General features: G+C 46.9%; 1 protein-coding gene across 1 annotated transcript in view; it reads left to right on the top strand.

Annotated features, from left to right (window-relative positions):
* The window catches only part of LOC133279422 (transcription initiation factor TFIID subunit 4-like), a 243,767-nt gene that overhangs the window by 213,361 nt on the left and 14,429 nt on the right, over positions 1-15,977 (top strand). The gene's annotated exons all lie outside the window — the stretch shown is intronic.

The raw sequence follows: 15,977 nt of genomic DNA, 5'->3' as shown, positions 1-15,977 counted from the left end.
GCACGTCATGCCCAGGATGTAACTGGGAAGGACAGGGAGTCTGCAGGGTTGGAGGAGGTATCGGTCGGTGCTTGGTTGGGTTGGGGGGGGGGGGGGGCGAGTTATCAGTTGGCTGGTGGTGAGGTGTTGTATTCTCTTCCCTCTTTGTTTCTTTTATCATTATTATTATTGGTGGTAGCAGTAGTGATTTGTGTTATACCTCAGTTACTAAACTGTTGTCGTGGTTTAAACCCAGTCAGGTAATTCGTTCGCTCACTTCCCCCCCCCTTTCTTGCCCTCCCCCTGCTCTCGGAGGGATGGAGAGGAAAATTGAAAAGAATGCAACTCCCACGGGTTGAGATAAGAACAGTTTAGTAACTAAGGTATAACACAAATCACTACTGCTACCACCAATGATAATAATGATAAAGGAAATAACAAGGGAATACAACACCTCACCACCAGCCGACCGATAACTCGCCCCCCCCAGCCCGACCAAGCTCTGACCGATACCTCCTCCAACCCTGCCGTCTCCCAGACCTTCCGGCTAACTCCCAGTTACATCCTGGGCATGACGTGCTGTGGTATGGAATACCTCTTTGGTCCATTTGGGTCAGGTGTCCTGTCTCTGCTTCCTCCTGGCTTCCCCTCATCCCTGGCAGAGCATGAGGCTCACAAAGTCCTTGGCCAAACCAAAACATCGCTATCAGCTCTGTTCCCAGGCCGAAAGTCAAAACACTGCACTGCACCAGCTACCAAGAAGGAGAAAAATGACTGCTACTGCTGAACCCAGGACATTATCCACCCCTTATTCCATACCATTCACGTCATGCTCAGATCCCACATTTTCAATATACCATCACTCTTATCTCAGTGCACTCTTATCTTAGTGCATGGACCAGTCCCTATAAAGCTGCTGAGTCCATCTGGTCCATGATGTCAGGCTCCATCTCTTGTAACAGTCTTCCAGAGCAGGAGAGACTGTGTGCAGTGTTCACACTTGTGAATAACCTGGGCAATAGTGTCCATTGCTAAGTCCACCCCTCAATCATGAGTCCATCTGTATGTTGCATCTCTGCTCTGATGGCCTGAAGTGCCATGGGCCCACCAGGCTTAAAATAATTCAATGTCCCCTCCAGCAGTTTCTGCAGCTTGTTGCTGGGGACTCCATACAGCTGCCTTCCATCTCCGATGCTTCCAAAGCACTGGAGGGGCCCAGTGGACTAGATACTTGCCCATACCGTCCCACACACCCTGCCACTCATCACTGTCCAGCCTTGGAGAAAACCTTTTGGTCCCCCTATATCCTCGTCTAACCCCAGACAAGACGCAAACCTGACTCTGCTTAACTTTTGAGGTCGGACAAAATGGTTGTGGGTAGAACACAGCCTGTGTGTGTGCCAACATGCTGATCCCCATCACAATCAGCAGGCAGGTCCCAAGGATACCCAAAGGCCATTCAAAACCTTCAGAACTCTCAGTTGATGCTGCTGTACTTGTCACTGGGGCTGGTGTAGCTTCTGTGCTTGCCGGCTCTCCCACCGCCAGCTTCTCTTTTCCTGAGTCCAGCTCTTCCTCCTCTGCCTTGCTGGGAAATGCTGCGTGGTCTCCTGCATCCTCCTGGGGCTCGGCGGGCTGCTTCCGGGGGATGCTCTCGGCCGTCGAGGGGCTCGGCTCTGCCGCGGGGCTCGGCTCCTCCGCGGGGCTCGGCTCTTCCGCGGGGCTCGGCTCGGCCGCGGGGCTCGGCTCCTCCGCCGCCTTCTCCCGCTGCTCGGCAGCCGCCTCCTTCCTCTCCTCGACCGCCCCGACCTCCTCCACCGGCAGCCGTCCCCTCGCGGCCTCCGGCCCCGCTCCCGCCGCCGCTCGGTCCCCGGGGCCGCTCTCCCGGGCCGGTTCGGCTGCCGCCGGCTCTCGGGGCCGCTCCCCCTCGGCTCCCCGCAGCCTCACGAAGATGGAGAGTTGGGCGAGGGCCAGGACGGTGAAGAGCAGCCGGACGGCCAGGTACAAGTCCACGGCCACGTCCGTCCCGCCCTGCTGCTGGAGCCCGCCCGTATTACAAGCCATTGCCATAAAGCACAGCGAGACAAGAACCTTAGCCCAAGCCCCACACTTGATAAACACTAACACAGCAAATACCGGCTCTACATAAGTTACAACATTCTGAAGCTGTGAGATCAAGAGAAACAACTCTGAGAGCCAATAAATCGTCATTGTGATGAGTGACTATTAATCTGGTCAGATCTGTCGTTATCTCAACCCTTCGTGCCCCATGTTGGGAGCCAAAAAGAACTGTCGTGGTTTAAACCCAGTCAGGTAATTCGTTCGCTCACTTCCCCCCCCCTTTCTTGCCCTCCCCCTGCTCTCGGAGGGATGGAGAGGAAAGTTGAAAAGAATGCAACTCCCACGGGTTGAGATAAGAACACTTTAGTAACTAAGGTATAACACAAATCACTACTGCTACCACCAATAATAATAATGATAAAGGAAATAACAAGGGAATACAACACCTCACCACCAGCCGACCGATAACTCGCCCCCCCCAGCCCGACCAAGCTCCGACCGATACCTCCTCCAACCCTGCCGTCTCCCAGACCTTCCGGCTAACTCCCAGTTACATCCTGGGCATGACGTGCTGTGGTATGGAATACCTCTTTGGTCAGTTTGGGTCAGGTGTCCTGTCTCTGCTTCCTCCTGGCTTCCCCTCCTCCCTGGCAGAGCATGAGGCTCACAAAGTCCTTGGCCAAACCAAAACATCGCTATGAGCTCTGTTCCCAGGCCGAAAGTCAAAACACTGCACTGCACCAGCTACCAAGAAGGAGAAAAATGACTGCTACTGCTGAACCCAGGACAACTGTTCTTATCTCAACCCGTGGGAATTGCATTCTTTTCGATTCTCCTCTCCGTCCCTCCGGGAGTAGGGGGAGGACAAAAGGGGGGGGAGTGAGTGAACGAGCCCTCTGCCTGGTTTTAAACCTCGACAGTTTATAATAACCTACTTTTTGTCTCGCTAAATTTAGAAGTTTTGTTGATTCTAACAAGTGGAGAATCACAGCAGTGAATCTGTTCTCAAGTGATATACCTTAGTATATGGAGGATCCTGTTGTGAAGAACTTTGAAAATAATCATGGTTTATTAGCCACACAGTCTTTTCCCCTTTGTTTCTTTTAATTTAAAGTGAAACAACTCAGCATGCAAAACTAAAATTGTCTGAAAAAAAAGGTGTAAGTGAATAAACAGGCAAGTCCATTAGAGTCAATGGGTTATTGGATCCCTCAGATGGTGGCCTATTAAAAGTAGTAATGTCTGCCTCCAGAATGGCCTTAAGGCAAGAAAGAAGGCTAAGACAGGCATATTTCACATACATCAGACACAAGAATTAAATAGACCCGTGTTCCCTAAAAGACTGAAGTACATCTCTTTCTGACATCCATTTCGGGCAAAAAAGCATTGATCTCAGTATGTCCCTTGGCAATTATATAATATTAAATCCAAGTCACACTTTTCTAGGCTTATTTTTTTCTTTATTCACAGATTTCTATTTGATCAATTTTAATAAGTTAGGAATAGCATCTAGTGATAAAATAAAAAGTGCAGAGTGAAAAAGTTTGTTCATTTGACAGTCTTATATTTCAGTATTTAGTCTTTAGACCTGCCTCTCATTTTATTGTATTTTAAATAGATTTGCAGACTAAATAGATTAAAATAATATTTATTTATACACACAACCCCCCCCTCCACTCTCTCCTTTGAATTAGAAGCTTCTTTTTAAATCTGGATGCTTATATGTGGCCATGATATTGCAGTGAAATCTGTATTTTAAAGCTAAATCTGTGTAGTTAATCACCATTGTTTTTCCTAGTGTCAGACAGTAATTATTTCTGCTTCATGTTTCTCTTATGCCAGACTGGAAAATAATATTGGTGGAACCTTATTTCTAAATGATTACTTACATGAGCAGTTGTTTTGTTTTGTTTTAACCAAAAATTGTATTTGTTTGCGTAAATACCAGACAAGTAGCAAAATGAAAAATAACCTGTCAGAATCTGAATCTCTTTTAACATAAATGTGGAGATTGTCACATACAGTACAGCAGAAATAATGACTTTGCTGGTGGTCTTTGCTGATGAGAGACTAATCTGGGGGAAATCTTTCCCATACAGGCAGTCTACCTGTTGTGTTAGCTTGTTCCCTTCCTGCTTAGCGTTCTCATCTGGCTGGCACACTTACGTTCTTTTTCTTAAATAAGCTCATTCAGTCGCCAACAGCTATAAACAATCTTGGCTGAAAAGATGTCAAGAAGAATGCTCAGAGACTTGGTTAGCTTTCAAAAAATTGCAATTTTGATTATTTACTATAAGCAAAATTACTGCACAAAGAAGAGAAGGCTAACCAGTAGGTCTTAAATTTTCAGAATAGTTAAGATTAGGATTGTATGTTACATTTTTGGAAACAAGATCCCATTGCCATGTTACTACATGTTTATAAACAGCTTAATTTTATTTTTCTTTTTTTTAGTAAGAAAAGGTATTGTAAGTATTAGATAGAAAAAAAAACAAACCCCAAGGAGTATGGCTGCTACTGTAGCTCCATGAGCACCATTGGAGAGAAATCAGCTCACCTAGGGTGACCACTTAAAAACATGGACAGATTGGATGTATATTTTTGTAATTTCTCAACAGAATTTTTAACCCGGAAAACATTTACATTGACTGTCCTGGGTTCAGCAGTAGCAGTCATTTTTTCTCCTTCTTAGTAGCTGGTGCAGTGCTGTGTTTTTGACTTTCAGCCTGGGACCAGCGCTGATAACGCTGAAATGATTGGTCTAGCCAAGGACTTTTCTGAGCCTCATGCTCTGCCAGGGAGGAGGGGAAGCCAGGAGGAAGCAGAGACAGGACACCTGACATAAACAGACCAAAGAAGTATTCCATACCACAGCACACCATGCCCAGGATGTAACTGAGAGTTACCTGGAAGCGCTAGTGGACTGTGGGGTTGGAAGAGGTATCGGTTGGTGCTTGGTCGGGCTGGGGGGGCGAGTTATCGGTCGGCTGGTGGTGAGGTGTTGTATTCTCTTAGAATCATAGAATCGTTAGGGTTGGAAAGGACCTCAGGATCATCTAGTTCCAACCCCCCTGCCGTGGGCAGGGACACCTAACCCTAAATCATATCACCCAAGGCCTCGTCCAACCTGGCCTTGAACACTGCCAGGGATGGAGCATTCACAACCTCCCTGGGCAACCGAATCCAGTGCCTCACCACGCTAACAGTAAAGAATTTCCTTCTTATATCCAACCTAAACTTCCCCTGTTTAAGTTTTAACCCTTTACCCCTTGTCCTGTCACTACAGTCTCTAATGAAGAGTCCCTCTCCAGCATCCCTATAGGCCCCCTTCAGATACTGGAAGGCTGCTATGAGGTCTCCATGCAGCCTTCTCTTCTCCAGGCTGAACAGCCCCAACTTCCTCAGCCTGTCTTCATACGGGAGGTGCTCCAGTCCCCTGATCGTACTCGTGGCCCTTCTCTGGGCTTATTCCAACAGTTCCATGTCCTTTTTATGTTGAGAACACCAGAACTGCACACAATACTCCAGGTGAGGTCTCACAAGAGCAGAGGGGCAGGATCACCTCCTTCGACCTGCTGGTCACACTCCTTTTGATGCAGCCCAGGATACGGTTGGCTTTCTGGGCTGCAAGCACACACTGCCGGCTCATGTTCATTTTCTCATCGACCAACACCCCCAAGTCCTTCTCCTCAGGGCTGCTCTGAATCTCTTCTCTGCCCAACCTGTAGCTGTGCCTGGGATTGCTCCAACCCAGGTGTAGGACCTTGCACTTGGCATGGTTAAACCTCATGAGGTTGGCATCAGCCCACCTCACAAGTGTGTCGAGGTCCCTCTGGATGGCATTCCTTCCCTCCAGCATATCAACCGAACCACACAGCTTGGTGTCATCAGCAAACTTGATGAGGGCGCACTCAATCCCACTGTCCATGTCAGTGATGAAGATGTTAAACAAGACCGGTCCCAACACCGATCCCTGAGGGACGCCACTCGTTACTGGTCCCCAGCCGGACATTGAGCCATTGACCACAACTCTTTGCGTGCAGCCATCCAGCCAGTTCTTAATCCACCAAGTGGTCCATCCATCAAATTCATGTCTCTCCAATTTAGAGACAAGGATGGCGTGTGGGACAGCGTCTAATGCTTCGCACAAGTCCAGGTAGATGACATCAACTGCTCTACCCCATCCATCAGTTCTGTAGCCCCATCATAGAAGGCCACCAAATTGGTCAGGCAGGATTTCCCCTTAGTGAAGCCATGCTGGCTGTCACCAAGCACCTTGTTGATTTTCATGTGCCTTAGCATGGCACCCAGCAGAATCTGTTCAAAGATTTTGCCAGGCACAGAGGTGACACTGACCAGTCTGTAATTCCCCAGATCATCCATTTTCCCCTTCTTGAAAATGGGGGTTATATTTCCCTTTTTCCAGTCATCGGGAGCTTCATCTGACTGCCTTGATTTCTCAAATATGATGGCCAGCGGCTTCGCAACTTCATTTGCCAGCTCCACCAGGACCCGTGGATGGATCTCCTCAGGACCCATGGACTTGTGCACATTCAGATTTTTAAGATGGTCTCGAACCAGTTCCTCTCCTACAGTGGGTGCAAGGTCTTCATTCTCACAGTCCCTGCATCTGCCTTCCAAGATGGGTGGTGTGGTCAGAGCCTTTGCCAGTGAAGACCAAGGCAAAGAAGTCATTCAGAACCTCAGCTTTCTCCAAATCCTGTGTAGCCAGTTCTCCCGAGAGCTTCCTGAGGGGCCTACATTCTCCCTAGTCTGTTTTTTATTTGCTATGTACCTGTAGAATCCCTTCCTGTTATCTTTAATACCTCTAGCTAAGTTTCATTCTAACTGAGCCTTAGCTTTCCTAACCTGGTCCCTAGCTTCTCGGACAACATCCCTGTATTCTCCCCGTGCCACCTGTCCTTGCTTCCACTTATTATAAGCCTCTTTTTTCAAATGAATTTTCCTCAGGAGCTCCTTATCCTTCCAAGGAGGCCTCCTGGCCCTCCTGCTGCACTTCCTTCTGGTTGGGATGCAACACTCCTGAGCTTGCAGCAGGTGATCCTTGAATATCAACCAACAGTCTTGGGCCCCTCTGCCCTCTAGGGCTGTATCCCATGGAACCTTCCTAAGCAGGTTCCTGAAGAGGCCAAAGTCTGCTCTTTTGAAGTCCAGGGCAGTGAGCTTGCTGCACACTCTTCTCACTGTCCTGAGGATCTCAAATTCAAGCATCTCATGATCACTGCATCCAAGGCTGCCCTGGAGAGTCACATTTCCAACAAGCCCTTCCCTGTTAGTGAGCATGAGGTCAAGCATGGCACCTCTCCTTGTCAGCTCCTCTATTACTTGCAGAAGGAAGTTGTCTTCTACACAATCGAGGAACTTCCTGGATTGCTTGTGCCGGGCTGTACCGTCCTTCCAACAGATGTCAGGGTGGTTGAAGTCACCCATGAGAACAAGGGCCTGCGAGTGTGAGGCTTTTCCTATCTGTCTATGGAGTGCTTCATCCGCAGGTTCTCCTTGATCAGGCGGTATGTAGCAGACCCCCCAGAGTAATGTCTCCCATAGCTATATTCCCTTTAACCCTGACCCACAAACTCTCTGTGGACTGCTCACCTATCCCCAGGCAGAGTTCCATACTCTCCAGCTTATCCCTAACATAAAAGGGCAACTCCCCCTCCCCGCCTGCCAGGCCTGTCTTTCCTAAAGAGCCTGTAACCTTCCATTCCAACACTCCAGTCATAGGAGCCATCCCACCATGTTTCTGTGATGCCTATTATATCATACCCCTGTAGATGTGCCCACATCTCTAATTCCTCTTATTTGTTCCCCATGCTACAGGCATTTGTATAGAGGCATCTGAGCCGGCTTATTGGCTGGAGCAGCTGGGATATCTCTACATTGCTCCAAGCATTTATTATAGGTTCTGGCAACTGACTGGGTGTGTTGGAATGGAATGATGCCCCCCCTCGGCAAACAAAACTAGCTTAAAGCCTCCTTGACCAGTCTGGCAAGCAGTCCTGGGTTCAGCAGTAGCAGTCATTTTTCTTCTTCTTGGTAGCTGGTGCAGTGCAGTGTTTTGACTTTCAGCTTGGGAACAGAGCTGATAACAATGATGTTTTGGTTTGGCCAAGGACTTTGTGAGCCTCATGCTCTGCCAGGGAGGAGGGGAAGCCAGGAGGAAGCAGAGACAGGACACCTGACCCAAACTGACCAAAGAGGTATTCCATACCACAGCACATCATGCCCAGGATGTAACTGGGAGTGAGCCGGAAGGGCTGGGGGACTGCAGGGTTGGAGGAGGTATCGGTCAGAGCTTGGTCGGGCTTGGGGGGCGAGTTATCGGTCAGCTGGTGCTGAGGTGTTGTATTCTCTTCCCTTGTTATTTCCTTTATCATTATTATCATTGCTGGTAGCAGTAGTGATCTGTGTTATACCTTAGTTACTAAACTGTTCTTATCTCAACCCGTGGGAGTTGCATTCTTTTCGATTCTCCTCTCCGTCCCTCCGGGAGTAGGGGGAGGGAAAGAAGGGGGGGGGGGGTGAGTGAACGAATGACCTGTCTGGGTTTAAAACCACGACAGTTCTTTTTGGTGCCCAACGTGGGGCACGAAGGGTTGAGATAACGACAGATTTGACTGGATTAATAGTCAGTCATCACAATGCTGATTTATTGGCTCTCAGAGTTGTTCTTGTTGATCTCACAGCTTCAGAATGTTGTAACTTATGTAGAGCCGGTATTTGCTGTGTTAGTGTTTATCAAGTGTGGGGCTTGGGCTAAGGTTCTTGTCTCACTGTGCTTTATGGCAATGGCTTGTAATACGGGCGGGCTCCAGCAGCAGGGCGGGACGGACGTGGCCGTGGACTTGTACCTGGCCGTCCGGCTGCTCTTCACCGTCCTGGCCCTCGCCCTACTCTCCATCTTCGTGAGGCTGCGGGGAGCCGAGGGGGAGCGGCCCCGGGAGCCGGCGGCAGCCGAACCGGCCCGGGAGAGCGGCCCCGGGGACCAAGCGGCGGCGGGAGCGGGGCCGGAGGCCGCGAGGGGACGGCTGCCGGTGGAGGAGGTCGGGGAGGTCGAGGAGCGGAAGGAGGCGGCTGCCGAGCAGAGGGAGAAGGCGGCGGAGGAGCCGAGCCCCGCGGCCGAGCCGAGCCCGGGGGCCGAGCCCAGCCCCGCGGAGGAGCCGAGCCCCGCGGCCGAGCCGAGCCCCGCGACGGCCGAGAGCATTCCCCGGCAGCCGCCCCCCGAGCCCCGGGAGGATGCAGAAGACCACGCAGCATTTCCCAGCAAGGCAGAGGAGGAAGAGCTGGACTCAGGAAAAGAGAAGCTGGTGGTGGGAGAGCCGGCAAGCACAGCAGCTACACCAGCCCCAGTGACAAGTACAGCAGCATCAACTGAGAGTTCTGAAGGTTTTGAATGGCCTTTGGGTATCCTTGGGACCTGCCTGCTGATTGTGGTGGGGATCAGCATGTTGGCACACACACAGACTGTGTTCTACCCACAACCATTTTGTCCGACCTCAAAAGTTAAGCAGAGTCAGGTTTGCGTCTTGTCTGGGGTTAGACGAGGATATAGGGGGACCAAAAGGTTTTCTCCAAGGCTGGACAGTGATGAGTGGCAGGGTGTGTGGGACGGTATGGGCAAGTATCTAGTCCACTGGGCCCCTCCAGTGCTTTGGAAGCATCGGAGATGGAAGGCAGCTGTATGGAGTCCCCAGCAACAAGCTGCAGAAACTGCTGAAGGGGACAGTGAATTATTTTGAGCCTGGAAGGGCCCATGAGATTGAGGCCATCAGGGCAGAGATGCAACATAGAGACGGACTCATGATTGAGGGGTGGACGTAGTAATGGAAGCTATTGCCCAGGTTATTCACGAGTGTGAACACTGCACACAGTCTCTCCTGCTCTGGAAGACTGTTACAAGAGATGGAGCCTGACATCATGGACCAGATGGACTCAGCAGCTTTATAGGGACTGGTCCATGCACTAAGATAAGAGTGCACTTAGGTAAGAGTGATGGTATATTGAAAATGTGGGATCTGAGCATGACATGAATGGTATGGAATAAGGGGTGGATAATGTCCTGGGTTCAGCAGTAGCAGTCATTTTTCTCCTTCTTGGTAGCTGGTGCAGTGCAGTGTTTTGACTTTCAGCTTGGAAACAGAGCTGATAACAATGATGTTTTGTTTGGCCAAGGACTTTGTGAGCCTCATGCTCTGCCAGGGAGGAGGGGAAGCCAGGAGGAGGCAGAGACAGTACACCTGACCCAAACTGACCAAAGAGGTATTCCATACCACAGCACGTCATGCCCAGGATGTAACTGGGAGTTAGCCGGAAGGGCTGGGGGACTGCAGGGTTGGAGGAGGTATCGGTCGGAGCTTGGTCGGGCTTGGGGGGCGAGTTATCGGTCAGCTGGTGCTGAGGTGTTGTATTCTCTTCTCTTGTTATTTCCTTTATCATTATTATCATTGGTGGCAGCAGTAGTGATCTGTGTTATACCTTAGTTACTAAACTGTTCTTATCTCAACCCGTGGGAGTTGCATTCTTTTCGATTCTCCTCTCCGTCCCTCTGGGAGTAGGGGGAGGGAAAGAAGGGGGAGGGGGGTGAGTGAACGAATTACCTGTCTGGGTTTAAACCACGACACAAGCCTCCTACCAAAACTGCTCTTTCCCTTCTTTATCATCAGACCAGCTCCACCAGCCCCCACTGGACATGGCCTACAAGCTTGGGTCCTGTGTTCAAGACACCCAAACCCCTGACTATGACACCACCCTTTTAACCATTTATTAACCTGGCTAATCCTCCTAGGTTTTTTTAGGTCCTCCCCCGTACCCTGGAGAATTGATGAAAAGACCACCTGAGCTCCAGAGCCCCTAACCACCTCCCCCATGTCTCTGTAGTCCTTCTTTATGTTCCCCAGGCTACTACTACCTATATCCCTAGCACCCACATGTATCACCAGGAGTGGGTAATAGTCCGTGGGACTTACTAGAGCAGGCAGCCTCTCTGCCACATCCCTGATCCGTGCCCCCGGTAGGCAACACACCTCCCTTGAGATGGGGTCTGGCCGGCAGACAAGTGCTTCTGTCCCTTTCAGCTTAGAATCCCCTACTACTACAACCCGCCGCTTTTTCCTAGCAGCACCAATAGAGATCTTCTTTAGCCGTGCATCAACCGGCTGTTTCTGGCTCGAGTGCGCTTCCTCATTAGCCCCCTGCAGGACAGCAAAGCGGTTCTGCGTGGGGACAGGGGATTTAGGGGGAAGCCCCTTGCTTTTGGTTGTCCTTTTCCTCCTTTTATTTGTTGTTTTGGTTTTGTTTTGTTTTTTTTTTTTTGTCACTAAACTCCCAGCTTCCCAGGTTAACGGCCTCCTTCTTTCTTTCATGAGGTAGAGGTGAAGCTCGAGACCCCAGCACAGTTTGGGCCGGGAGCAAGCATTCCTGCTTCCTCTCTGCTTCCCTGACATCCCGCAGCTCAGCCAGATGCTGCAGGAGCACCTCCACCAGGGAGCACCGAGTGCAGCCCTGCCCATTGCGCACCCTCCCTTCAGGAGACCAGTGCAGGCACTCTCTACACTCAGAGCTCTGCACTGCAGCCTCCCCTCTCATCGGCTCTGTCTGGGCGCCTACGCTGGCCACCGCCGGGGTAGCCAGAGCAGAGCTCCCAGACCAGGCCCTGATCATACGAGGGGTGCTCACCATCCCGCGCGAACTGCCTCGACCCGCTCTGTTCGCCTGCCCGCGCGAACTGCCTCGACCCGCTCTGTTCGCCTGCCCACTCCTAGTCGCTCGCGCTCCCTGGGGCACGTTTTTAACCAGTCAGGGCTGGTGCCACTGCTTCAGGCTCCGCCCCGTGTGAGTCAGCTGAGCTGCCGGCTCGTGGGCAGGTCCTGTCGAGGACTTGAGGCTCCCTCGGTGGCTCTTGTCGCTCTGAGTTGAGGCTCCTGGACGCTGATCATCTTCCCCCCCCCCCCCCCCCCCCGCTCCGGTGTTGAAGGCGTCCCCTCTCGAGCTACTCACCTCAGCAATTGACCAGCTACGGTTGGTGATGCCCCGTTTAAATCTGCCGCCGTTCCTCCTGGTTCCGCCCCCTGTGAGTCAGCTGCTCGCGTTAGCTGAGCTGTCGGCTCCTGGGCAGGTCTTGTCGAGGACTTGAAGCTCCCTCGGTGGCTCTTGTCGCTCTGAGTTGAGGCTCCTGAACGCTGATCTCCCCCCCGCTCCGCTGAGCTACTCACCTCAGCAATTCAATATCAATATCATTGTAAACTGTTTCAAACATGGTTGAGACTAATCTCAATGAAATTAGAGCAGTTGTGTTCTGTGTTTGATGATTGTAAATTTACAGGTTAAATTTGATCTTTCCAAGTTTCAGCATATTACATATATTCTCTGTAATGGTGGTTTTGTTGAACTGCCAGCACACATTTATGACCAGCCAAAATTTGATTTCCATTTCTTACCTAATGGACTGACACATAATATATTATTTATTAAAGCCATGATTCTAATTGATGCTTTGTCTAAGTAAACATTAGTACATTGGATTCCAACGATACTCTGTTCACAATATTGTTTCCTTTATTGAGTCCTTGCTGCCATCAACCATACACTTTTAATCTCATGCTATTTATTTCATCTGCCCTGAGCATTACTCTCACCTGTTTGTCTTTGAATTTATAAATTGCAGAACAGGGTTTGCTTTCAAAATCCACTTAAAATGCTGTATTTCAGCAAAATGAGACAAAGTAAGATGATTTTAAGTATTCCAGTTATGAATGCTTCCATGACTTCACGTTATATGAAAAACTGACCATCACCAGCTAGCAGTTTTATTTTATAAAATAAATGGCAAAAATAAATATAACCATTCTTATTTTTTTTAAATTCTTTAAACATAAATTAATGATAGTTTAATCAGTTTTCTGGCTGTTTGCATGTTTTTTTCCTAGCCCGTTCTGCATCATGATATCCTTATACATTATATTATGATGCTGTGATACAAAAGTAAAATTAATAGCCGTAAAAAATGACAACATTGTGCTGTAAGGATGTGAAATATTGTTTATTAAAATGATCCTGTTTAAAGAACATTTTACTCAACTTCATTTTTCTTGAACTGCATACTAATTTTAAAGGTCAGTGTGGTTAGTTACCATAGTAGTGACCTAAAAATAACCTTTCTATTGTACCTGCATATTTCTTATCTGTAGTGTTAGCATTCAGAAATGTTCTTTCCCTTAGAGTTTCAGGAGCTAAATAAGTTGTAACCCCTTCAGCTATACTCATAAAAATTTGTTTCCAGACAATATGGTCTGTTTATTGTGTAATAATTGAAATGGCACTAAATTGCAATGATTGCTGAACACTTAGGAATTGCATTAACCACTTAACTGCTAAACTTTCATTTTCTTCCTCTCTGTGAAGTACTATATTGATTTTCCTCTTTCTTAGAGCTGCTTAACTCAACCTCTGAGATGAACAGAATATTTTAGTAGCCTCATATACTGTCATACTTTTAGTCATCAATAGTGACCTTGGCTAAGAATTTTCTAGAGGTTTTTAAAACAGCTATCAAGCAAAATAGCTTGCAGTGCATTGCCTTGAATCTTTACAGAAAACAGAGGAAAACACAAAACATCTCTAAGTGAGTTTAGAAAAATATAGGGAGGATTAAATCTTTCTCTTTCCTTCTATATTAGGTGTGTTATTTCCTATTACTTCTGAAAAGACAAAACAGTTAATAGTTTGAGGCCTTATCCAGGGACTTAATAATAGCCTGTAATGTGGTGCTAAGAATGTAATTAAAAATCTAAATACACTGATAGGATTTTAGTAGTGCCATTGTTTTCTATGGGATTGTTGATTATGATTTTTTGTTGTCTACCTATTTGTTGTTAACTGAGGTAAACCAGACAAACATTTGAGCAATATCAAACTTCAAAGCTCCATGACTGCTAGCTAAACTAGTTTTGTTTCCAAATATTTTAGTTTAAAACGGATTTCTGTTTTCTCTCAAAGATTTATAAATTCTGGTCCTATTTTTTTTCTAAGAAAACTTGTCAGAAAAAGCAGAAGGGTTTTGGTTTGTGGTTTTGTGTGGTTTTTTTTCTTTTTTCTTTTTTTGTTTTTTTTTTTTAAGCAAAACCCTTCTGAAATGTTGCTGCAAAAAGGGGGGGGGAAAGGCTGATACAGGTAAGGAAGAGTTAAATGGAAATTGAGCGGGGATGCTGGGGAACATTGTAGTGTTTGTGCAAAGGCAAGTCATTTCCCCAAACACTGCAGACATATGGCCTGAGGCTGTCTAAAACCTTTGGAGACCAAAATGGCTCCCAGGAGTTAGAAGTAATAAGGTGTTTTTCCCTTCTTTCTCCTTCACTGAAATTCTGTAGGGTTGCTATGCATTACCAAGGAACAATGTCACTATTTCTGTTCTTTGTATGGGTATTAAGATCCATTACAATTTGACATTTTTAAGATTGGTTATCCTGTAGTTTGGTGTTAAATTGAAGTTGTTTGTTTTGAATTTAATTCTTTCATTTTTCAAAGGAAAAAAAGGCAGCACTGTTGTGCTGATTGATATCTTACTGAAGTATGCCAGGATTCAATGTTTGAATTGAATGTTTGCTATCCCAAAATATAGTTAAAATTATCTGTAAAATATGTCTGGGGTTTTATTTTTTTTAATCTTTTTAAGTCTGAAAGATGCTTTCTGGCTAGCTTTTCACACTCAGATTGTAGAACATATTGCACATGTAATATCTTTAAGGCATGCTGTTTCTGGGATTATTTTTTAAGACTATGTATGTTATGCATCTATGTATGTTATGCATCCATGATGTATTGTGCTTAATTCAACCTGTTTATGATTATTATAACCCTGTATGTTTGCAGCAGCTAAATAAACTCCACATCACATAAATTACTGGAGCAATGTTATTATGCCAGCAGCAATGTTAAGAACATCTGTTAACTATTTTTCAAATGCCCTGTCCTTACTCATTTATTCCAAACATTTCTATTGTTAATTACTACTTAAATACCTGAAGCAGTCATTCAGACATAGCTGTGAAGACCAGCTGAGGAGGATGAGGCAGGTTTTGGTCCTATCTTTGGCTCTGAATGCCACAGTCAGAGGGGACCTGTAACGTAAATTTTTAGAGTAAACATAGGTAAGCCAGGACAGAGCAATGGATAATAGACATATATTCCCATTACTTAATTACAGTAATAGTCATTGCTTTAGCCAGGGAGACCTCCTCTCTATATCAGCAAGGCACAGTCCAAGCAACTTTCTCCATTTAGGCCCTAAAAGTCTGACTTCTTGTTATTAGAGCTGGTGAAAAAAATTTGCAATGAAACTTTCTCTGTCAAAATATAGTTTTGTCAAAGATAAAATGTTTAGCAAAAATACATCTGTTTAAAAAACATATTTGTCAAGAAGGTTTCTCAGCACCACGACAACATTTCTAGTGAGAAAGTGAGTCTATTGCCACATGGTTCCAGCCTGGATCTGGGAAATGAAAGATGAATAGTGCCTTAGGCACTGTGTTGACAAGTCTCTCTACCACTCATGTTTGTTATAACACAGAATAAAAAACATAGTTGAGAATTGAAATGTTTTCTATCTTAGTCATTATTGTGTAGTAAAACGTTACAAGTTAGAAACCAATTCATAGTTCTTTTAAAAATTATTTCTTTCAACTTGAAATTTATGGCACCAAGTCACCCAGGTCTCCTCTTCATTTGTAATTTAGTGAATTGCAGATACTTGATCATGAAAACAAACAGGATGCTATTTTTCAAAGGTTAGATGGAACTTAAGAGCAAACAAGCAATAATAAAAGGTCCTTCAAAAATTCTCTACAGACAGTGTCTAAAAGGTTTCTCTTTCTGTTGGGAAGTTTGTCAGGATATTGTGAACGTATGTAGCTTTCCATCAG

Source organism: Pezoporus flaviventris, unplaced genomic scaffold (assembly GCF_033815535.1).
Source record: "Pezoporus flaviventris isolate CSIRO_AGI_PZ_B2104156 unplaced genomic scaffold, CSIRO_AGI_Pfla_v1 ptg000077l, whole genome shotgun sequence".
NCBI lineage: Eukaryota > Metazoa > Chordata > Aves > Psittaciformes > Psittacidae > Pezoporus > Pezoporus flaviventris.
This window is presented reverse-complemented; position numbering and strand designations above follow the sequence as displayed.